General features: G+C 45.7%; 1 protein-coding gene across 1 annotated transcript in view; it reads left to right on the top strand.

The window, feature by feature from the left end:
- The window catches only part of TMEM238 (transmembrane protein 238), a 64,245-nt gene extending 41,394 nt beyond the window's left edge, over positions 1–22,851 (top strand). Inside the window, exon 2 of the mRNA XM_086930414.1 lies at positions 21,413–22,851. The gene's annotated coding sequence lies outside the window, so the exon portion shown is untranslated. The remainder of the gene's footprint in view (positions 1–21,412) is intronic.
- Positions 22,852–23,671: the final 820 nt, after the last annotated feature.

Genomic DNA, 23,671 nt, shown 5'->3' with positions numbered 1-23,671 from the left:
TGACGCGCAATTAGCTACTGTGTGATGCTCTGCAAGTCCTTTCCACACTTTTGGCCAACAAATGGAACTGGCACATTCTGTTTGGCTGAGGCAAGGCCCTAGCCAGGCAGAACCAACCACTCCCATCATGGGTGGGTGATTACACTCGCTGTATAACCTGCACTTACTCTTTGGTAGCTTGGCACTGAGCAGACAGGCTTATTATAGGCAATGTGTAAAGCAATGGCACAGCACTCTCACACAATAAATACACAGAACGTCAAAAAAGAGACTTCACACGTGGTGTATGTAAATAAAGGTTGTATTCAACACACATATTAACTAACACAACATGAACATCGTGTATTTCTGGGCATAAATCACATTCAGAAATCTCACTAGCAGTACTAGGTCCACCGGGTTAAAATGACATCAGTAATATGCACACTTTGGAAAGATCCTACTTTACTCCTAAGCATCAATGTCAAACCAATGTCAAAGGTAATCTTCTTTTGGCAAGGACTCAATGTGTTAGGCAACACAGCTGTGTGGTGTAATTCATCAAAGGCAGTCACTCTCACACACTCACCACCTATACGCGGTGCGACGGATATCAGGCAGGTCCATATGGAGCGCACTTGCACACAGCACCCTATTGCGGTGCAACTGACAATCTGCAGGTCAGTTTATAATGCAGTTTGGAAAAATAAGGAGGACCCCACACAGAGTTATACAGGACCGTGGGGAAAACCAGAATTAAAAGTTAACAAAGTCCCAAGTCGTTGGACAGAAGGGATTGTGTCCTATTTTAGTGTTGGTGATATGGGTGCAATATTATAAAAAAGGTATATATAAAAAAAAATTTGGTCAAATGGGCATGCCCATTTGACCAAATTTTTTTTTTAAATATACCTTTTTTAGGTTTTGCCTCGCCAAAAAGATGCGCTCTGCGCATCTTTTTTGCGCAGGCAAAAACCTAATGAGTACTGTGTGTGGGTTTGGGTCGGCCCTCGTCATTCATTGGCTGGCTCCATAAATGGAGCCTAGCCATTGGATGAGGGGCCTGTCCGTCAATGCCGGACCAGACACGGGGGCGTTCCCGAGAATCTTTGGCTTTTGGCTACGTCAGCCGAAAGCCTCTTCTCGGGAACGCCCCAGAATCTGGTCCAGGATTGAGGGCACCCGCCGGGAAAGGGCATGAAGGTCAAACCAAGCTGCAGGGAGGTATCGCCGGCAGCCCGTCATCCGAGGAGATGGTTGGCTGCAGGGAAAGTAGGAGGCATGAAGATTATACCGTGCTTACTTTGAGCAGCTGAGCTGGTTGCAGGGGTCCACCAGCGCTCGTATTTGAAAACCCGCACTTATTATTGTTTTAACACCAGCCTCCATCCAAAATAAGAGAGAGAAACGGGGTGAAGACTGATAAAGAAAATGACGGTAAAACGCTGACAAAGGGAGAAAGCAGGGATTAAAAAAACCCATGCATGAGTGAAATAAATGGGCAGGACATGTATGGTGGTTCATGAAAGAGATATGAGGTGGAATCAAGGTTAGACAGCCTTGGTAATAGCATACATACCACCATACCCGATTTGGGTGGGAGACTCATTTGTTAAGCCAAAATGCCTTTGTTTTACCTGTCGCCCACCCAAAATTGCGTGTGCAGAGTGCAGAGTGGAGATTCAGATTCCAGAGTGCAGAGTGCAGCTTCAGAGTGCAGCTTCAGAGTGCAGCTTCAGAGTGGAGCTTCAGAGTGGAGCTTCAGAGTGGAGCTTCAGAGTGGAGCTTCAGAGTGGAGCTTCAGAGTGGAGCTTCAGAGTGGAGCTTCAGAGTGGAGCTTCAGAGTGGAGCTTCAGAGTGGAGCTTCAGAGTGGAGCTTCAGAGTGGAGCTTCAGAGTGCAGCTTCAGAGTGCAGCTTCAGAGTGCAGCTTCAGAGTGCAGCTTCAGAGTGGAGCTTCAGAGTGGAGCTTCAGAGTGGAGCTTCAGAGTGGAGCTTCAGAGTGGAGCTTCAGAGTGGAGCTTCAGAGTGGAGCTTCAGAGTGGAGCTTCAGAGTGGAGCTTCAGAGTGGAGCTTCAGAGTGGAGCTTCAGAGTGCAGAGTGAAGCTTCAGAGTGCAGAGTGAAGCTTCAGAGTGCAGAGTGAAGCTTCAGAGTGCAGAGTGAAGCTTCAGAGTGAAGCTTCAGAGTGGAGCTTCAGAGTGGAGCTTCAGAGTGGAGCTTCAGAGTGGAGCTTCAGAGTGGAGCTTCAGAGTGGAGCTTCAGAGTGGAGCTTCAGAGTGGAGCTTCAGAGTGCAGAGTGGAGCTTCAGAGTGCAGAGTGGAGCTTCAGAGTGCAGAGTCAGAGTGGAGCTTCAGAGTGCAGAGTCAGAGTGGAGCTTCAGAGTGCAGATTCAGAGTGGAGCTTCAGAGTGCAGAGTGGAGCTTCAGGGTGGAGCTTCAGAGTGCAGAGTGGAGCTTCAGAGTGGAGCTTCAGAGTGCAGAGTGGAGCTTCAGAGTGGAGCTTCAGAGTGCAGCTTCAGAGTGGAGCTTCAGAGTGCAGAGTGAAGCTTCAGAGTGCAGAGTGAAGCTTCAGAGTGCAGAGTGAAGCTTCAGAGTGCAGAGTGAAGCTTCAGAGTGCAGAGTGAAGCTTCAGAGTGGAGCTTCAGAGTGCAGAGTGGAGCTTCAGAGTGCAGAGTCAGAGTGGAGCTTCAGAGTGCAGAGTCAGAGTGGAGCTTCAGAGTGCAGATTCAGAGTGGAGCTTCAGAGTGCAGAGTGGAGCTTCAGAGTGGAGCTTCAGAGTGCAGAGTGGAGCTTCAGAGTGGAGCTTCAGAGTGCAGGGTGGAGCTTCAGAGTGCAGAGTGGAGCTTCAGAGTGCAGAGTGGAGCTTCAGAGTGCAGAGTGGAGCTTCAGAGTGCAGAGTCACAGTGGAGCTTCAGAGTGCAGAGTGGAGCTGCAGAGTGGAGCTTCAGAGTGCAGAGTCAGAGTGGAGCTTCAGAGTGCAGATTCAGAGTGGAGCTTCAGAGTGCAGAGTGGAGCTTCAGAGTGCAGAGTGGAGCTTCAGAGTGGAGCTTCAGAGTGCAGAGTGGAGCTTCAGAGTGGAGCTTCAGAGTGCAGAGTGGAGCTTCAGAGTGGAGCTTCAGAGTGCAGAGTGGAGCTTCAGAGTGGAGCTTCAGAGTGGAGCTTCAGAGTTGAGCTTCAGAGTGGAGCTTCAGAGTGGAGCTTCAGAGTGGAGCTTCAGAGTGGAGCTTCAGAGTGGAGCTTCAGAGTGGAGCTTCAGAGTGGAGCTTCAGAGTGGAGCTTCAGAGTGGAGCTTCAGAGTGGAGCTTCAGAGTGCAGAGTGGAGCTTCAGAGTGGAGCTTCAGAGTGCAGAGTGGAGCTTCAGAGTGGAGCTTCAGAGTGCAGAGTGGAGCTTCAGAGTGGAGCTTCAGAGTGCAGAGTGGAGCTTCAGAGTGAAGCTTCAGAGTGGAGCTTCAGAGTGCAGAGTGGAGCTTCAGAGTGGAGCTTCAGAGTGCAGAGTGGAGCTTCAGAGTGAAGCTTCAGAGTGGAGCTTCAGAGTGCATAGTGGAGCTTCAGAGTGGAGCTTCAGAGTGCAGATTCAGAGTGCAGATTCAGAGTGCAGAGTGGAGCTTCAGAGTGCAGAGTGGAGCTTCAGAGTGGAGCTTCAGAGTGCAGAGTGGAGCTTCAGAGTGAGCTTCAGAGTGCAGAGTGGAGCTTCAGAGTGGAGCTTCAGAGTGCAGAGTGGAGCTTCAGAGTGGAGCTTCAGAGTGCAGAGTGGAGCTTCAGAGTGCAGAGTGGAGCTTCAGAGTGGAGCTTCAGAGTGGAGCTTCAGAGTGGAGCTTCAGAGTGGAGCTTCAGAGTGGAGCTTCAGAGTGGAGCTTCAGAGTGCAGAGTGGAGCTTCAGAGTGGAGCTTCAGAGTGCAGAGTGGAGCTTCAGAGTGGAGCTTCAGAGTGCAGAGTGGAGCTTCAGAGTGGAGCTTCAGAGTGGAGCTTCAGAGTGGAGCTTCAGAGTGGAGCTTCAGAGTGGAGCTTCAGAGTGGAGCTTCAGAGTGGAGCTTCAGAGTGGAGCTTCAGAGTGGAGCTTCAGAGTGGAGCTTCAGAGTGGAGCTTCAGAGTGGAGCTTCAGAGTGGAGCTTCAGAGTGGAGCTTCAGAGTGGAGCTTCAGAGTGGAGCTTCAGAGTGGAGCTTCAGAGTGGAGCTTCAGAGTGGAGCTTCAGAGTGGAGCTTCAGAGTGGAGCTTCAGAGTGGAGCTTCAGAGTGGAGCTTCAGAGTGGAGCTTCAGAGTGCAGATTCAGAGTGCAGATTCAGAGTGCAGAGTGGAGCTTCAGAGTGCAGAGTGGAGCTTCAGAGTGCAGAGTGGAGCTTCAGAGTGGAGCTTCAGAGTGCAGAGTGGAGCTTCAGAGTGCAGAGTGGAGCTTCAGAGTGGAGCTTCAGAGTGGAGCTTCAGAGTGGAGCTTCAGAGTGGAGCTTCAGAGTGGAGCTTCAGAGTGGAGCTTCAGAGTGGAGCTTCAGAGTGGAGCTTCAGAGTGGAGCTTCAGAGTGGAGCTTCAGAGTGGAGCTTCAGAGTGGAGCTTCAGAGTGGAGCTTCAGAGTGGAGCTTCAGAGTGGAGCTTCAGAGTGGAGCTTCAGAGTGCAGATTCAGAGTGGAGCTTCAGAGTGCAGAGTGGAGCTTCAGAGTGGAGCTTCAGAGTGGAGCTTCAGAGTGCAGATTCAGAGTGGAGCTTCAGAGTGCAGAGTGGAGCTTCAGAGTGGAGCTTCAGAGTGCAGAGTGGAGCTTCAGAGTGGAGCTTCAGAGTGCAGAGTGGAGCTTCAGAGTGCAGAGTGGAGCTTCAGAGTGGAGCTTCAGAGTGGAGCTTCAGAGTGGAGCTTCAGAGTGGAGCTTCAGAGTGGAGCTTCAGAGTGGAGCTTCAGAGTGCAGAGTGGAGCTTCAGAGTGGAGCTTCAGAGTGCAGAGTGGAGCTTCAGAGTGGAGCTTCAGAGTGCAGAGTGGAGCTTCAGAGTGGAGCTTCAGAGTGCAGAGTGGAGCTTCAGAGTGGAGCTTCAGAGTGCAGAGTGGAGCTTCAGAGTGGAGCTTCAGAGTGCAGCTTCAGAGTGGAGCTTCAGAGTGGAGCTTCAGAGTGGAGCTTCAGAGTGCAGCTTCAGAGTGCAGCTTCAGAGTGCAGCTTCAGAGTGGAGCTTCAGAGTGGAGCTTCAGAGTGGAGCTTCAGAGTGGAGCTTCAGAGTGGAGCTTCAGAGTGGAGCTTCAGAGTGGAGCTTCAGAGTGGAGCTTCAGAGTGGAGCTTCAGAGTGGAGCTTCAGAGTGGAGCTTCAGAGTGGAGCTTCAGAATGGAGCTTCAGAGTGGAGCTTCAGAGTGCAGAGTGGAGCTTCAGAGTGCAGAGTGGAGCTTCAGGGTGGAGAGTGGAGCTTCAGAGTGGAGCTTCAGAGTGGAGCTTCAGAGTGGAGCTTCAGAGTGGAGCTTCAGAGTGGAGCTTCAGAGTGGAGCTTCAGAGTGGAGCTTCAGAGTGGAGCTTCAGAGTGGAGCTTCAGAGTGGAGCTTCAGAGTGGAGCTTCAGAGTGGAGCTTCAGAGTGGAGCTTCAGAGTGGAGCTTCAGAGTGGAGCTTCAGAGTGGAGCTGCAGAGTGGAGCTGCAGAGTGGAGCTTCAGAGTGGAGCTTCAGAGCGGAGCTTCAGAGTGCAGAGTGGAGCTTCAGAGCGGAGCTTCAGAGTGCAGAGTGGAGCTTCAGAGTGGAGCTTCAGAGTGGAGCTTCAGAGTGGAGCTTCAGAGTGGAGCTTCAGAGTGGAGCTTCAGAGTGGAGCTTCAGAGTGGAGCTTCAGAGTGGAGCTTCAGAGTGGAGCTTCAGAGTGCAGAGTGGAGCTTCAGAGTGCAGAGTGGAGCTTCAGAGTGCAGAGTGGAGCTTCAGAATGCAGAGTGGAGCTTCAGAGTGTCAAGAGCAATGCCAATAGCTCTAACTTTAACAAAGGCAAAACCATTGCATTGTAAATGCTTGTTATAATATTGCACCCATATCACCAACACTAAAATAGGACACAATCCCTTCTGTCCAACGACTTGGGACTTTGTTAACTTTTAATTCCAGTTTATAATGCAGATACAGACCCCTTGGACCAACCCTCCTTCACCTAACCCGGATTACCCTACAACCACGGGCTGGAGATAAAGAAAACCTTCCCCTGATACTAGGTCTATCGTGGCCGGAGTCGCACTTAGTCAGAGTCCGGGGGAAGAAGGTGGGGGTAGGTAACAGGGCTAATTAGGTGGCAGTCGACAAATGGAGGATTGGCCACTTCTTGAGAAGTTCACCCATGGTATGCGGAGCAGAAGCAGGCTGAGGGCAGTAGTCGTTCAATCAAAGGATTCCACACTCTGCTTTCAGGCACCAGCTCAGTTCTGCGAATCACAGGGTGGAGGAGGGGTCAAGAAGTTTCTTGACCCACTTCCGATTGCTCTCAGAATCTTTCTTTAGCCCAGTCAATTACTCGCACCACCCAGGCCAGATCTGGGCAATACTACCTGGCAACATGAAGTCTTTGGGCCAGGTGAGGAAAGGGCAGTTGATATGCCAATTGATGAATAGGAGATGAAGCAGTGGAGACCCTCAGAAGGAGGCCTCCCTTAGGACACACACTAACCAAAGTAGTGCCCAGGGAATCCGCGCACTCTGGAACATGAACCTGATCCTCCAAACCACCCTGCAAATGAAGCACAACATCTGGTGCACATTGGTACGAGTCCAATCAGACAGTTCTAGTCACACACAGTGCAGAGTCGCAGACTCAGTACCTCCCTGGAAATGAGGCACAACGTCTTGTGCATGTCGAGGTGAGTCACACCAAACAATTCCGGTCAAACACGCAGAGCAAGTTCAGCTGAGCCACAGGAGGTAGAATGAGCCACTGCTACGGGTACAACCCGACCTCTGAGAGTTTCAGCCTGTGAATCAGCCCCCACATGGGGTCTTGCAACAATTGAATCTGCTCACCACCAACAAGACGATTATGCGTATCGAGGCCCTACAATGCAGGGGTCACACTCTTGAGGTGCGGCCAGGGTTTTTGTGGCTCTGCACCAGGCAATCCGGTGTCTAGGTACAATAGTTCCACACTCACACCATGCTACCAGTGGGAATCTAGCAGACGATGCGGGCACTTACGAGGGCACCGCTCTCCAAGTGTCACAGGTAGATGGTGTGGGTCCCTCTGGAAAAGTTTTTGATGTCCCTGAGAGAAAACTGGGGGCAAGCCAAGAAGCCCTAGGAGCGCACACGCCAGGGTGCCACACAGCAGCAGGTAGTCCACCCAGGCCAGCCACTATACAGGAGGGATGCACGGTACCTTCCAATGACCGCAATCCTCCTTGCGCACATTCCTCTGGCAGTGTGCACCATGCAGTTCCAGTATCTCCGGTCCCATGTCCCCACTAGTGTATCTCCGCCCTGCTGACTTATGGGACTAGTAGTTATTCTGCAGGGCGCCTTTGAAGTTGTGGGTGGTTCAGAGGGTTTCCCCTTGAACTATATATGTCTCTCTTAAATTTCAGTCCTGAGTGCCATGCAGCCATGGAATGCAGATCTTCATCTTTAGTGGAGCCATGATCTGGCTTCCCAGAGGCCAAGTATCAAAACCTCTTCCTCCAATCTATCCAGCCAGGCCCTCAAATGGCAGGAACCATGTGTAGAGAAACCACAACCACTTATAATGTGCATGCCAAATGTATAGGTGTGAATGAAGTTATCGGGCAAAGTAATATCAGAGCTGGTGAACCACGAGCATCACTGCTTGCAACAGTGTATCAATGAGAAATGCATGAACTGTGTATTAACCCAATGGTGAATGCAATCAGTCTTGCATTTGGGAGAGTATGTGCTATTGGTGTAAATGAAAATGTCGACTCCCGCCACACTCGCACAACTATGGGAGGCAGCCAAGCTGCACAAAGGAGCAACCTAGCCTGCTGGCATCTTACTCACATCCAATCGGGGAGAGTTAGTCATTTAAACCACATCCACTGTGCATGCCGGCTGACTAATAATAAAAAAAAGCTAGGATGCAATATTGGAGTGTTTGCTTTATTTTTTTCCCTAGACATTAAACTGGCTAAAAGCATGCAAACGTTGTAGGTGAAAAATGTCCGGAAAATTAGGAATATCGTGCTGGCATGATGTGTGAAACACAGATGGCCAATGCTATTACTCATTTCTTTTTTTAAGTTTGAAAGCTTTATTGAATCAACAAAATATAAAAAACAACAAGGTGACATCAGTAGGAACAAAATGAGTAGGAAAAAATAGGTAATGAAAATGAATATTAAACTACTGGTGACACAAAGAAAATCCAAGCATTTTCTAATTTTAAGGGGGTGGAAGGGAAGAAGGGAAGGGAAGAGAGGGAATAAAAACCATGTTAAACAGCAATCATATATATATATATGTAAGTATAGGAATAACACAATTATCGGCATAGAAAAGCAAAAATAAGTGCACAATAATTAAAAGCAGAAGTATAATTATAGCGTACGTGAAAAACCTAAACTGTGAAATTTAAGGAATGAAACTGCAGGCAGAAGTACATATGTTCAAGGGGGCTTAAAATTGTCAGAGGAAAGTGGAGTATAACGTTTGTTGACAGACTGATCTAAATACAAAGTAAGGAGTAACCAATAAAGCTCAACATTGCGAGGAAGTTTACAAGAGGAGGCAAAGGCAACATCAAGTCTGTGGGAGTTACAGAAGAGATTCCACCAACCACGAATGGAGAGATTTGTAAGGGACTTCCAGTTGGAGGCAATGTGTTGAAAAGCGTGGGCTAGCATGAGATCAAGGAGACCCAATGAGTGTGGAGAAAGATCCAAAGAGTCTGAAAGACTTCCTAGAAAGATAAGGGAATTGGAATAGGGAACAGAGAGTGTAAAGATGTGTGAAATGCGAGACCAAACTTGTTTCCAGAAAACTTGAACAGAGGGACAAAGGAAGAAAAGATGAAAGAGATCAGCTTCAGGGGTATTGCATGTCCAACAGTTAGAGGAGGAAGAAGAAAGGAAACGAGACAGGGAAAGCGGAGAAAGATAGAGTTTATGATAGAAGAAAAAGATGGACTGAGTAAGGGATGCAGAGCGAGAGGTCTTCAAAGTTTTGGTCCATAATTTATCCCAGAGAGAGATAGACCAGGAACAAGCCAACTCCTTCTCCCAGGATAATTCCATCTTAGATTTGGAGCGGTCAGGATTGGGAGCAGTGAAGAAACGATAGATAAGAGAGGCTTTAGGAACAGTGGAGAGTATGGAAAGAAGAGGGGAAGGGGGGGGGGAGTTATTTCTGAAGAAGGGAGAGAATAATAGCGATCAAGGACAATTTCCATAAGGATATAATATTTCTGTGCAAATGAACGAGGGCAGTAAAACTGCAACTGAAATTGAGGAAAGGAGCAAGGTGAAGAGCCATCAAAGAGATGATGAACCCAAATATTACCTTTCGATCTCCAAGAGGACCAGGAAATGGGTCTATTATGCAAAAGGATAAGTGAGTTGTACCAAATAGGTAAAAGTAGAAAAGACTCACGAGAGATGATCAGTGGGGAAAGTAAAGGCTTCAAAAGAGAAGAAGTATATTTGAACAGAGGAGGGATAGTATAAGGAGATAGTATAAGGAGACTTAGAAGTAAAGCGAAGAACATCTTTAAAATGAAAAGGGTAATAATAAAGAACGTTCAACATGAAGCCAAAGAGGAGAAAAAGGGGATAACTCTGATGATAGCCATCGGGAAGCTTGACGAAGAGAGCAGGATTTATGATAGTTGAAAGTTTGGAAAATTAATTCCTCCATTTGATTTGGGCTTGCGAAGAGTCGCTAAAGATATACGAGGTTTTTTCTGTTTCCACAGAAATTTGGATATAATAGAATCAATGCGATGAAAGTAAGTGGCTGGGATGTGGACAGGAAGCATAGAGAGTAAGTAAATCAGAATAGGTGCAATCATCATCTTGACAGAGTCAAGACGACCCCACCAGGAAAGAAAGAGAGGATTCCAAGAGGATAGTAAACGCTCAATTCTAGAAATGACTGCTTTCATATTAAGTTTGATAGAGGAGGAGATAGAATTAGTGAAAAGAACTCCAAGATACTTTATCTTATGACTATTCCAAGCGAAGCCTGTGGAGGTAAAGAAGTGTGGGAGACAATATTTAGTCAAGGGAAGAATTTTGGTCTTGTCGGAATTGATTTTATATCCTGAAACAAGAGAAAACTTCTCAAACTCCGCTAACAAAGATGGAACAGAAGAGACTGGATCAGAAATAAATAAAAGAATATCATCAGCATAAGCAGACAACTTGAGTTGATGATCTCCATATGGAAAACCAGAAATCAAAGAATTGTTACGAATAGAGGACAGAAAGGGCTCGAGCTAAAATAAAAAGAAGTGGGGAAAGAGGGCATCCTTGACGAACTCCACGTTGTAGTGTGAAAGATGAAGTGAACTGATCATTTACCAGAACTGAAGCTTTGGGAGTAGAGTAAATTAAAGAAATAAATGAGATAAATTTGGGACCAAAACCATGCCATTTTAGGGAAGCAAGAAGGAAAGACCAATCAACTCTGTCGAAGGATTTTTCAGCATCTACAGAGATGGCTGCCAGGGGGATAGAAAGAGAAGAAGCTTTATTTAAAACATTGAGGAACAATCTGGAATTATCCGATGTGAGACGACCTTTAACAAATCCGCATTGTTCTTTCCCAATGAGGGATAACATGAAGGGATCAAGACGTAGGGCTAACAGCTTAGCATACAGTTTATAGTCAACATTAACCAAAGAGATAGGGCGGTAATTTTTACAGAATTTCGGATCGCGACCTTCCTTAGGGATAAGACAGATAGTGGCATCTTGAAAGGAACCTTGGGCAAGACCAGTAGAGCAAAAAGACTGAAAGAGAGAGAGAAGTTTGGGCAAAAGAAGATCAGAGAAGTGTAAATAAAATTCAACCAGAAAATCATCGGGACCTGGAGTTTTCCCTTTGGTAAGGGAAGACAATGCAGTGGAAAGTTCATGTAGAGTAAAATCTGTTTCGATGTCTGAGAAGTGAAGTTGGGATGTATCCGGTTTAGGCAAATTATCGAAGTAGGATTGAAGAAGAGTAGGTGAAGGGAGATTTTCGGGAGTATACAAGGATTCATAAAAAGATTGAAATTGGTTCAAAATGTCCTTATCGGTGTGCAGGAGAACATTAGACGGGGAATAGATGGAGTCTATGAAAGTACGTTCTTTCCGCGACTTGAGGTAATTAGCAAGTAATTTACCTGATTTGTTACGACCCCCATAGTAGCGAGCGCTGCTACGGAGAAGAAAGGAAGAAGCCGAATCAGTGGTGAGTTTGTTGAAGGCAATTTTAGCTTGAAGGAGTTCAGAAGGCATATGTTTGGGGGAGGAAGTATAAAACTGATGTTCCAAGGATTTAATGTGTGCTAAAGCAACAGTACGTTTATGGAGAAATTTCTTTTTTTTCTTAGAAACAAAGTCAATAATGAGTCCCCGGGCTGTTGCTTTGAAAGAATCCCATAAAATATGTGGAGAGAGGTGAGGGTCAGAGTTGAGTTGAAAGAATTCAGAAGTAAAAGAGCGGAAGGATGTGGAGAAATTAGGGTCAGTTAGTAAGGAAGAATTAAAACGCCAAGGAGATGATTTAGGAAGAGGGGGAAGGAGGTCAAAGTCTGTAACAATAGGAGAATGGTCAGAGATGACAATCGGTTCGATAGAGGAAGATAAAAGATTTTGGGATGGAGAAGAGGAGAGAAAAATATAGTCGAGACGAGAGAAGGAGGCATGTGGGGGAGAGAAGAAAGAAAAATCTAAAGTGTCTGGGTGAGTGAGTCTCCAAGAGTCAACAAGGTGGGACTGTGCAATAGTATCCAATAACTGTTTATGGGGCTTATGTGGGGTGAAGCGTACAGAGGACTTATGATCCAAGAAGGGATCAACTACTTGATTACAATCGCCACCTAGAAGGAAGCAATTGTCTTTATATTGGATGCATTTGGAAGTGATTGTGGGCCAAAAGGAAGAATCGAAGTGCGTGGGGCCATAAACATTAAACAGGGTAATAGGAATTGCATTGATAAGTAATTTAGCTAATACCCAACGGCCTTCATCGTCTTTTTCTTCTAGTACAATCTTGCATTTGAGTCGTTTGTGGATCAAAATGGCAACTCCATTCTTTTTATGTGGGGCCGGAGAAAATAACACAGTACCAACCCATTGTCTTTTCAACTTTAAAGATTCAACATCAGAGAGGTGGGTCTCTTGGATAAGAGCAATGTCAGGATTATAAGAGGAGAGGTGAGATAGTACTTTCTGCCGCTTAATAGGATTATTAAAACCTTTCACATTCCATAAAACCACTTTAAATATTGAAACAAGGTAAACCATTCAAATTTAAAAAGTGCAAATATACAGTAATAGTGAAGAAACCAAGTATAGAAAGGCCGGAAGTAAGAAAGTATGAGAAAAGAATACGGGAGAGGGGGAAAAGAGGGGAGAAAGGAAAGGAAGAAAAACTAGAGCGAGAAAAGGGAGAGAGAAAACAGAGAAGACAGTACAAATCCATAAAGATGACTGCAAAAAACATACCTGGAGATGAATACAAAGAGGGATATGGGGAAGTGGTGACGCGTAACAAGACGAAGCAGACCAGAAGCAGAAACAAGACCACACAGAGACCTCACAAAACTAGGTAGGGATGACCTAGGATGAAGGGGATAGTCGGTAAGGTACAATTCTGCAATGGAAGGAAACAAAAAACAATTAATAAGAAGGTCAGATTGAACAAAAATGAATATAAGATAAGATACAAATAATGTAAAAGAGCATAAAATACAAGGAAGCGGATTATAAAGCAGAAATAAACACTGCAGCATACTAGAGGAAATAAATAAAGGGAGAAAGAACAAGAAGCATAACATACATGAAGTACATAAGCACACGAAAGAGCAGATCAACTAGAAGGTAGAGGCAGGAGAATAGTAAACTGGTTAGCCACTATTCGAAGGGGAGAACTCCATTCCTTCACCACTCTGCAGGAGGAGGAAGTTTTGAAGTTCACCAGGTTCTTGAAAGGTCCAAGTCTTATTTTGATGAGTCACTCTGAAGGTGCAGGGATGAAATAAACCATATCGTGCTACCATGGAGCGCAAAGAGGGGCGAAGGGAAAGAAATTCCTTACGTCTAGAGGTAGTTGCATTAGATACGTCTTGGGTTAGAATACACGTTGACCTTGCCAGGATACTTGTCGTTTGGCTCTAGCTGCAGAAAGAATGGATAGAACCGTAAATTTCCAAAAAAGGATGATGACACCTCGAGGTTTTGTAGATGTAGTTGTACGCGGTCCAAGTCTGTGAGCTCTTTGGATGCTGATGGACGTAGAGGATGGCATGTCCAAAAGTTTTGGAAGGAAAGAGGTGAAAAAAGTGACTGGGTCATCCCCTTCAAGAGATTCTGGCAGACCATAAATACGACGGTTATTCCTTCTATTTCGATTTTCCAAATCCTCTATATGATCTTGAAGTGAAAGTACAGTTTTTTCCAAGGAAGTGATGCGTTGTGTATTAGATTGGACCTCAGGGAGTTGTTGTTCAAGTGAGGAAATACGAGCATCCATGGTCTCCCACTTATCTTTTAAAAGGTGCATGTCTTTACTGGTGTCCTCCACAAGTGGTCGTAACGCCCGGATTTCTTCTAAAATCAAATCTATGGAGGATGAGGAGGAAGATTTATCCGGCGAAGGAGGATCTTGTTTTAGTCGTTTGGAAGAAGACGCTGGGGGTGAGGATTTATTTGAAGAGGTCTGCAATTGTGAAGCTCACAGAGAAGTAGAGGTCGCCATCTTGAGAGTCTGTGAGGGAGCGAGCAAATCAGTGGAAGAACCCAGAGGAGTCTTCACAGAGGAAGGAAAAATTAATTTAGGCTTGCGTAACTTGACCATACGAGAAAGTCCAGTATTAATGATAAAGAAGGTGTGTAGAGAACACTCCATCTATTGAAAATTAGTCAAGTACCGTTACCAGAGGCAGGAATAGGAACTGAACAGAGACCTCCACAAAGAAATTAAGCTGCGCTCATGGACTTACGAAAAATCACTGAGAGACACAACTGCCTTGTGGAACATTGTAGAGCTCCGAGCATAGAAGTACCATCCATGACATGGAAAGTGGTAGAAGGTGTAAAAAGGCTGGAACGCAGTTGAGAAGGTGTCGCAGAAAACAACATGGAACGCACAGTGGTCCAACACAATACAAATGATGGGAGGCTTCTAATAGATAGGCACACTGTAGGAAGCGTAGAGGTGCAAAAGTAGAGCTACTGCTATATATCTAAAAGAGAGTTCATCATAAGGAATGTTCATATATTAAACAGAGAACCAAATGTTGTACACTACAGTATGCAACAGACATTTCATAGACCAGGAAGAAAAGTCGTTGTTGAAGGAAGGTGCAGCGCGAACAAGACGCGCTCAAAATGGAGGCTTCCTGACCGGGGACAAGCGCATTTTGAGTAAAAAGTGGACATTAGGACATCTTACAGGCAGCAGGAATCTCTTCGGCGCTTACCGCAATGTCCGTGAAGTGATTGAGGAAGAGAGCGGAGAGCCAACGCTGAAGAGGATAGATAAACGGAGAAGTCCGTTGGTGCTGCGGTAGTGCAAAATGGCGGCATCCCAAAGCGCGCGTTTTCCAGTACGCGACAGGGGCGTCACGAATTACACTGGAAAAACGGCTTATAAGGGGTCGTAAAAGAGACGTAGGTGCTCACCGCCGGTTCCAGTGCCAGATGCTGTAGGCTGCTGCGAAAACAGGTCCCTTCACATCCGGAAAACTGTTCAGAAAGTCTTTGATGCGGCGGAGCTCCGCAACTAGCACGCCATCTTGCACGGCGTCCAAGCCACGCCCCCGCTATTACTCATTTCTGAGAGACTATCTTGGAATGCACCTCTATTACTGAACCGCTGCGGTATTGGTGTTTTCAAGAGAGTGAAAATGATGCTAAAGGCCCGGCTCTTGTCATTAGTTTTCCTTAGTTTGGCCAGACTAAGGAAAACTAATGACAAGAGCCGGGCCTTTAGCATCATTTTCACTCTCTTGAAAACACCAATACCGCAGCGGTTCAGTAATAGAGGTGCATTCCAAGATAGTCTCTCAAAAATGAGTAATAGCATTGGCCATCTGTGTTTCACCAACTCCGCTCCCTCCATTGTGTGAGGGAGCGGACACCTACCGGAAGTTACCTAGAGTATTCTTCTGTCGGACACCAGATTGGGGAGGTTAGCAGTTCAGCTGCCTCCATAAAAACTGAGCGATACCAAAGGGAATGATGGACGGAGCGCTTGAGCAAATCAAACACTCACCCCCAGTCAACTGATCTGGGTTTAATCCATCACCATTCTTTAGCTCACTCCACCACCCCAGTTCAGACATGGCCATATGCAAATCAGTCTTACCCTGTGCCTCATGGGAACAGTCCATAAAAACGGATGCAGGGCACGACGCACAGCGGACGCGCTTGAGTCCACCCAGGAGATTGAATTCTCATCTGTAAACCTGATTTTGTAGCACAAGGAGCGCCTGGTAAAGGGCTCCCTTATTGATATTGAATTTGTAATTGAATTGTATGTAACGCTAGAAGTTAAAGCGCCTTTTATCTTTTTTAATTCATTCACATGGTAGAGCACTTCACATTCCACCTGCACACGCTGCTCCTTTGCTCTCTGTTGGGTGCCACCCTGGTCCACCATGGATTGTTCAGATTGTGTGGAGGGAGTGGACACCTACCGTAAGTTACCTAGAGTATAGTTGCGGTGAACACTAGATTGGGGACGGTTGCCCACGGTCGGAGGGCAGCCCGGCAAAGAACTTAGGGGTATGGTTCAGTGAAGATCTCCGGTTCTCTGAACATATCAAAAAACTTACTGGTGCCTGTCTTGGCATACTTAAGACTTTGAGAAAGTTTTTTCCTATGCTACCGCAACCAGCAAAGGAAATGGTGGCCCGGGCACTTATCCTTTCTAGGCTCGATTTATGCTAATGCTTTATTCATTGGCATCCCTGGCTACCTGACGAATAAACTTCAATTGATTCAAAATGCGGTGGCCAGACTTCTATTTAACATCTCTAAGCGATCCAGTGTGAGGCTACTTCAACGTGACCTACACTGGCTTCCTGTGGCTCAGCGGGTCCAGTTGAAGGCCCTGACCATGGCCCATAGTGCCCTGCATGATTTGGGACCATCCTATATTAAGAAGCGCGTGGACTTTTACAATCCTGGCCGCTCGCTACGCTCTGCCTCTCTTCGACTGCTGTTTACTCCCCGGTTCCGTTGCTCTCGGATGGGCAGCCAGTCGTGGTCGGTAAAGGAGGCCACTTTATGGAACAGCCTTCCCGACGTACTGCGACATACTCAGGATTTCCACATCTTCAAGAAAATACTTAAAACTCATCTTTTTAACCCACCCATCTAATTAACTTGCTCTCTTGGTCTCAGTCTGTCCGCGCCAGGATACTCCTGAGTAATTGTGCGCGCTACAAATCATATATAACATATAACATAGCAGTTCAGCTGCCTCCATAAAAACGGATGCAGGGCACGACACGCAGTAGGCGCGCTGCTGGTGCGCCTAAGGCAAGCCCATCTGTGCCTGGACGTCGCCAGGAGCCAGAACCCCTGCCGGTTTTACTTTAGATCGGGCTAATGAGACAACCATTCCTCAGAAATACTCAAGCCAAGAGTTAGTACGAATTAGAGATAGGTATCTCTCTCATATACCAGCCAGCAGAGCCTGCACCCCTTCAATAATTTCAGAAGGGCCTTTCTCTTGTAGGACCTACAGATTTCAAAGCGCAGTGCCTGCAGAGCCCCAAACCAATGTAATCATTGCAACCTCGTCCGACTGAGATATCAGGCCATTCCAGGTTACCAGCGAACAGAAAGATCCCCTGCAACACACCCATCAAAATAACAGAGGCTGGAATTGCTTTCTGGCTAACGTCCGATCCCTAACCAAACATCTGGGATCTGTTATCCTCCACTCTCCTTCATATCAGGTTTCTGACTGAAACCTGGACGTAGCCTCACTCCAATCCCGAAATGGCTGTTGTGCTTCCTGAGGGCTACCACATTCAAAGACTGGATATACCCCACAAAGTAGGAGGAGGATTAACTATCATATACAAAGACCCTATTAAAATCTCCATTATTGACCAGCAATGCAACAACACCATGGAGATACTAATTTTTAGAGTTGACCTGCACCCTCAACTCAGCTGGAAAGGAGCTCTTATATACCGACCTCCAGAACCTCTTTCCAATTTTTCCTCTCAACTAATGGAGCTTATCTCACCCCATGTGATCTCTACTAAGAATTTCCTATTATTGGGAGATTTCAATGTGCACAGTGAAAATACTGCAAACAAAGAAGCTTCAACATTATTGACAGACCTAGCCACGCTTGAACTAACTAAAATAAACAATGATCCCACCCACCTGGCTGGACACACGTTGGACCTAATTCTAACTAACTCCCCCAACATAACTTATGGAGCTACTTGTCCCCTGACCTGGTCAGATCACTCTTTGATCGACTTTCTAATCAGAGGCCAAAAAGGAAACACAGCCTCTAAAACAAATCCCGCTAGGAAACAGACAATGGTATAAAATTACACCCACAAACTTCCATCAAGCTTTCACACCACCCAGAACTCTGAATTCGACAGCACAGAGGAACGTCTATCTTCCTTAACTACTAGTATGCTATCCAATATTGACCGCCTACCCCACTGAAACTACAACCGACTAGCAACATACCACAAAAACTTTGAATTTGCACGGAAATGACACATTGCACTCCAAATCGAAAAAGCAAAAAATTCCCTGCGCACATTGTTCCAGGTATTAAAATCATTTACCAATCCAAGGGTATGTAACACTGAAGACGCCCCTTATCAAACTCTCTGCGGCAATAGTGCAAAGCCTCTCTCTCAGAAAATAGAAAACATACCAAAAGATTACCTCAGTCACCTATCCCCAGTCAGGTTCTAGCATCGATCCTCCCTTAATCACACCTGACTCCTTAACTCTAGAAATCTTTCCAACTCTTACGACGATTGAAGTAGATGTTCTCTTAAGAACAATCAAATCAGGGTTTCCACTTGACCCTATACCTGCTAAGACCACTGCCATGCTATCTAAAACACTTCCTGCTCCCATCTGCTCACTCCTTAATAGTTCCATGGAGGAAGGCTGCCTCCCCCTTGAGTGGAAAGCTGTTCAGATCATCCCCATTAGGAAAGCCCCTAAAGCCGCTCCGGAAGATGTTGCGAATTATCGTCCCATCTCTCTGCTCCCATTACACAGCAAACTCTTAGAAAAGCACATAAACAAAGACTTATCCGAGTTTGTCAATCCTCTTATCATCTTGACCACTCACAATCCGGATTTCGACCTAGGTACAGCACTGAGTCGGAGCTGGTGGAAGTCACTGATAACATCCGAATGCTAGTGGACAATGGTCAGGCAGTACTTTTGGTGCTGCTTGACTTGTCTGCCGCTTTCGATACCATCTCCCACCAGATCCTGCTCAAATGTCTTGAGGACATAGGCATCCAGGGTAAAGCCTTGAAATGGTTGACCAACTTCCTAACCGATAGAACTCAAACCATCCATCGGTTCTTTTCGCTCACAGACCACCATAGTGACCAAAGGGGTCCTGCAGGGCTCTTGTTTGAGCCCTACATTATTTAACATCTATATTTACCCCCCTTGGGTGGGCTACTGAGGAAATTGGGCTTCATTCCCATCTCTTACGCCGATGACACACGACTTCTCCTCTCCTTTGATAAAACAGACCCTAACATTCAATCCACCTTCTCAGAAGGGATAAAAGGCATTGCGCATTGGATGAGCGAGAACTTCCTTCCACTGAATAATGAAACATCTGAAAATATGTTGTTCGGAGAAGCAACAGTGAGATGGTCCCCCAGCTGGTGGCCTGGGGAATTAGGATTAGCCCCTTTCCCTAAGCAGGTGGTGAAAAATCTAGGAGTGCGATTAGAAGAGCATGTGAACATTACAGCCGAAACATGCTTTCACACACTCGGCCTCCTCCAAAGGGTTTTCCCTCTCCTGCTACTAGCCACTCGTAAAACCCTAATGCAGGGCTTTGATCATCAGCCGCCTGGATTATTGCAATGCCCTGCTGATTTCTGCAAAAGAAACGTCCCTTAAAAAACTACAAATAGTCCTAAACATTGCAGCACGTTTGGTGAGCAATGCCACCCCTAGAACCGTATCTATCCAGCTACTCTGAAAACTTCACTGGATTCCAGTAAAAAAAAGAATTATGTTTAAAGTTCGTTGTATGGTGTACAAATCCCTAAACAGCATGGGCCCAAGCTGTCTGACAGAAAAGCTGGTCAGATACACACTGTCCAGGCCCCTGCGGTTGAGTACCTAGCGCTCCTCCACATCCCGCGCTTCAAATTAGCCCGCATGGGCGGCAAAGCCTTCTCCCATCTGGCCCGCGCTACTGGAACCAACTCCTCATCCAGTTGCGCCTATGTACTAACTTCCTGGCCTTTCGAAAACTTCTGAAAACTTCACTGTTCTGAATTTCTCCCTTGGTCTGTCCATGAGCAGTCACAGCGCGGAGATACCCAGATGGGGGTGATTCGGGCGCTCTGCAAATCACACAAATAAATAAATAAAAATTATTCCAGTTACCATGAACTACGTGTTAGAAACTCCTTTCAGTGTGTGATTGTTTTCTAAGGCCACCTGAGAACAACTCTAAAATACAATGAGCGATGTTGTGAATTCTATATCATCCTGCCAAGTCCATCATTACCAATAGTGCAGAGTAGTATTTTCACATACTTTTCAGTGATAAGAGTCTTCATGACTGCATGTGTTACCAGGGCCCTCATTACAAGCAGTGCTTAGAGGTATTACTTTCAGTCATGATACCTTTTGGCACCATTACAAATGTTACCAAGTGTGGAAGTATTGGGTGGTACTACTGGTAATACCATACTCTGTATTACCAACTGCTTTACCAGCCACAAATCTTACCTGTTGACATCAGGTAAAGTGTGTAACAGGAAAAAGGCCAGGACATTTGGGATATATATAATATATAGTGTAAAGGACTTGGTAATACCAGGCAAGATGTTACACCCCGTTTTGCACTCGTACTTGGAATGGGTACTAAATGAGTTCGTCATAACATCAGGTAGTGATAATACCAGGCCCACTTTACTGACCAACTCTTCATAAGGCCCAGACCCTCTAAATAATGCTCATGGCAGTCTTCAGTGCCTTCCCAAAAATGTGTGAGGATTTTTGACAAAACCATTTGTTCATCGAAACAACAAAAATATTATTTTAGAAGTTTGTTTGAACTCCTACCTAACCAAACAAATGTGCAGAATCTGTAACATAACACCATGCAGTTCAGTATATTAAAATGTCGGAAGGTACACACAGTATATTTATTAACCCCACATCTATCGTCATTTCTCAAACCCAGTTTGAATATGTTTACTTATCAGTTTTTACGGAACGACTATTGCTGAATGAGTAATATACACCTAGTCTTCTGAAGTACGAAAGTTCATGCTCAGGCCATCAAACCAGAAATGAGCTCTTTTGAGTGTACGCCAAAATCAAGGAGAACAGTCTTATTTCAGAAAAAGCCGAAACTGATGTTTTTTCGGTGTCTTCTGCAGGACCCGAAGAGGAGTTTTGGGCCCTCCATTGATATGGTAGTGGTGCCAGAAAGCAGTTTCTGCTCCTCGGAAGGATTGACTTGGAAATGCACTTTTGTTTGGAAAATACAGATTTTCATGCCAACATTTCAGAGCTCTAGGGATGCGATCTGTAAGTTCTGGCCGCAGTTCCGCATTATTTTACTGTAAGTTCTCGGAACCCTAATGAAATACTTGCATTCGAGAAGAAACATGATAAGTTGTGTTAGTCTGGAAATTTTGACTGGAATTCATCTATGGGTGATGTTTTACAAAAATATATGCATTTTCAGAAATCTGTGTGTGTATAGTTGCGTGGTTTTGCTGCAACCCACTTCAGGAACTTATATAAAACTTATGGTACTTTTGTGATCTATACAAAACCTCATTTTGAGTAAAAAAGTAGTGTAAACTCTGACAAAATGCTGCTTTTGTGGCAGAAAACTCCCCCCCACAAAATCTACTTTTGTGGGAGAATTCTCTTTCAAAAATTGGTTTTGTTGGCTATTTGACATGCTGGCAGATGTGCACAACTCCTGCAGACTTCACAAAGTTGTGAAACGAAAGACTTTGCAGAACTTTGCTGGTAAAATGTAAACTGTTCACAGAGAGTGGCAGTTGTAGTTGAGTGGTAAACAGTTTGCTAACTTCAGTTTTCTTTTTCTTCCCCTTGTTGTCATTTCAGGACTTTTACATTTTTCACACGGCGAAGAATAGAGTGACGGCGGGTGCTGATGGCTCGATCCCCAAACCCACACTGCCTCTGCTCCGAGCGTTTCTTCTATTCAGAACTGACTGCTTTTGCCAACTTCCTTGAGATGGAAAACATTGGACCTTCTTGGCTACTAAGACTTCAGATGGTTCGGTTAGTTCACTGTTCTGCAGACCACAAGCTGTCCTGGTAGAATGAGATGTAATGAGGCAGAGTGTATGGTAGTAACCCCCCACCACCCCCCGGATTAAGTTGCCCATATTTGCACCATGATATGCTTCCTCTATGGATGGCGCCAACTTCAACAATGTATCCTTAACTTGATCCCTGGAGAGCATTTGTTGGGACGCTTCATCAGTGCTGGAGGTTCATGGTGAAAGTCACACTGCCCATCTTGCGGACCGTGGACACTGGAAGCCCTGCCACGCATCAACTGAGACGCTGCCGCAAACTCCCTGTAGAGCCCCACATTGGCAAGGCCAACCACTTACATCAGGACCTTCCGCAAACCTTTAACTCCATGGACCTCTGCAGCAAAGGTTGCCTTGCACCGCAGACACCATTCCTCAATCTCTGCACTCTGGGATACTTTCTCTCCTTGTGTTTGTTACTGTAGAAACATGAGATGGAGGCAGCAGACTTTTAAATAGGTGGATTCAATGTTGCTTTTTTTTAGGAGACTGTATTTTTATTTGTTTTGCTTTCCTATTTTTCTCCATTTCATTTCTGTGCTCGGACACTGCCCATTAATCGGTGGAGGCTGCATTTTTCGCTAGCACAAGCAAGGTCATTTCCTTTCAGGTCTGAACGTTTGAGCAAGTGATTGAGTGTCTTTGTGGCAGAGATGGGCACGATGTAATTTGCATCCTATATTCATCCATAATCTCATCTGTCCCAATGCCGAATCAAAAAAGCATATATATTTTTCTCTATCTAGAACAATTGTGTGCGTTTCCTGAGTTGATGTGGCATTTGTGACCATTGTGGGTTAGGTAGGCAGGCGTGGAGTAGGTAGTCACGTTTCTTTTTGGGATTAGATCCAGGAAGATACTAGGCAATCTGGTAGGCCTCCCATGTTTAGTGCTCACCTCGTATGTTTACAGAGATACTTTTGAAAGGTTTCATCTCTTCCACCTCCGTCCTTTCCATCTTCAGAACTGTAAACTGGCCCAGCAAACGAGGGAGATTTTCAGCCGCCAGCATTTACAGAGCACTTTTTGGAGGTGAAGGTGAGTGCATGTCCCAGGCAGCTGCTTAATGCGACTGGCAGAACATGCTGGGATACAGGACAGACACCCTTCTCGTACGGGGCAGCAGGAACCCGCGCATTTCATGTCCGTGTGCTTTCTTACTGCCAACGTTTTCTCACTTCTTTTTTTTTAAACAAATAAATTTAATGACATGCTTTACGAGTCATCGAATTGAGTGTATTTTTTAAAAAAAAACGTTGTCAGAGCAAAAGGGCAAATCTAAAACCATTTAATTGAGACGTTAATACAACGAGTTTTGTGAGTGGGGAAACACAACGCACGGAGTAGACATCACCCCTCTGAGCGGGGTGTAGTAATCGAAGTGTAGCGGTATAACAGGATGGTGTCTTGTGTGCTCAGAGGGCCAGAAACAGAAAATTCAATCTATGCAAATATGTTACTACGTTATGTAATTACACCAAGATGTACAGATTGTTTTAGATATTGAACAGGAAACCATCACCAAGGCGAGAAAAAAACCTTATCAAAGGCTCTAAGCATACTCCTTACAAAGCACAAGCTCGGCCTTGATACCCATTTACCAACCCATATGCAGGCAGCAGCCCTCCAGCTTTGAGTGTGACATGAATGATATTTGGACAGACTGCTTTTAAGCTAACAGCGGACCGCTTCGATTTCCTTGTATAAATGTAGTTCTGGTCTTACGCCTGCAGGTGGTGCCGCCTCATTTAAAATAAGCGACTGCACATGCATTTGAAATGTGCTTCCTTCATATTGTCCCTAAGTGAAACCATTACTAACACCTGGTTAGGCAACGGAGGGCGGGAGCGGGTTTGAGGCATGGATGTAGATGCAACAAATTGCCAGGGGCAACACAAGTGACATCTGCACGCTTTCACCCTGAACGACAACACAGGATTGACAATCCCTTGATCCACCTCTCCCCCCCCCCAATACTTCCTATTTGAAGGATGAAAGCAGGGGAGTAGCTAGAAACCGAAAATACCCCCCAATTTTATTC

Source organism: Lissotriton vulgaris, chromosome 7 (assembly GCF_964263255.1).
Source record: "Lissotriton vulgaris chromosome 7, aLisVul1.2, whole genome shotgun sequence".
NCBI lineage: Eukaryota > Metazoa > Chordata > Amphibia > Caudata > Salamandridae > Lissotriton > Lissotriton vulgaris.
The sequence above is the reverse complement of the archived record's forward strand: the minus strand, read 5'-3'. Positions and strand labels throughout refer to the sequence as shown.